Genomic DNA, 844 nt, shown 5'->3' with positions numbered 1-844 from the left:
ACTCTGAAGAGGAAGCTAAGGGAAGCTAAAGCACAACTCTCTGGAGAAAATCTGACAGAAATTTTTGAAAAAGAAGGAGACATGGCCGAAAATAATAACAATGCAAGGAAGATGCTTGGTGACTTTACTGCACCAAATTCCAATTTACATGGAAAAAGCATCTCAATCCCTGCCATTGGAGCAAACAATTTTGAGCTAAAGCCTCAATTAGTTTCTCTTATGCAGCAGAATTGCAAGTTTCATGGACTTCCATCAGAAGATCCTTTTCAGTTCTTAACTGAATTCTTACAAATCTGTGATACTGTTAAGACCAATGGGGTTGACTCCGAGGTCTACAGGCTTATGCTTTTCCCGTTTGCTGTAAGAGACAGAGTTAGAATATGGTTGGACTCTCAACCTAAAGATAGCCTGAACTCTTGGGATAAGCTGGTCACGGCTTTCTTAGCCAAGTTCTTTCCTCCTCAAAAGCTTAGCAAGCTTAGAGTGGATGTTCAAACCTTCAGACAGAAAGAAGGTGAATCCCTCTATGAAGCTTGGGAGAGATACAAGGAACTGACCAAAAAGTGTCCTTCTAACATGCTTTCAGAATGGACCATCCTGGATATATTCTATGATGGTCTGTCTGAATTATCTAAAATGTCATTGGACCATTCTGCAGGTGGATCCATTCACCTAAAGAAAATGCCTGCAGAAGCTCAAGAACTCATTGACATGGTTGCAAATAACCAGTTCATGTACACTTCTGAAAGGAATCATGTGAGTAATGGGACGCCTCTGAGAAAGGGAGTTCTTGAAATTGATACTCTGAATGCCATATTGGCTCAGAATAAAATATTGACTCAGC

The 844-nt window shown here is 40.4% G+C and overlaps 1 non-coding gene across 1 annotated transcript; it reads right to left on the bottom strand.

The window, feature by feature from the left end:
- Positions 1-474: 474 nt before the first annotated feature.
- Positions 475-582, bottom strand: LOC112752980 (small nucleolar RNA R71). The gene has a single exon (XR_003177385.1). It is a non-coding gene; the product is annotated as a small nucleolar RNA R71 (small nucleolar RNA).
- Positions 583-844: the final 262 nt, after the last annotated feature.

This window comes from Arachis hypogaea, chromosome 15, assembly GCF_003086295.3.
Source record: "Arachis hypogaea cultivar Tifrunner chromosome 15, arahy.Tifrunner.gnm2.J5K5, whole genome shotgun sequence".
In the NCBI taxonomy this organism is placed as follows: domain Eukaryota; kingdom Viridiplantae; phylum Streptophyta; class Magnoliopsida; order Fabales; family Fabaceae; genus Arachis; species Arachis hypogaea.
The sequence above is the reverse complement of the archived record's forward strand: the minus strand, read 5'-3'. Positions and strand labels throughout refer to the sequence as shown.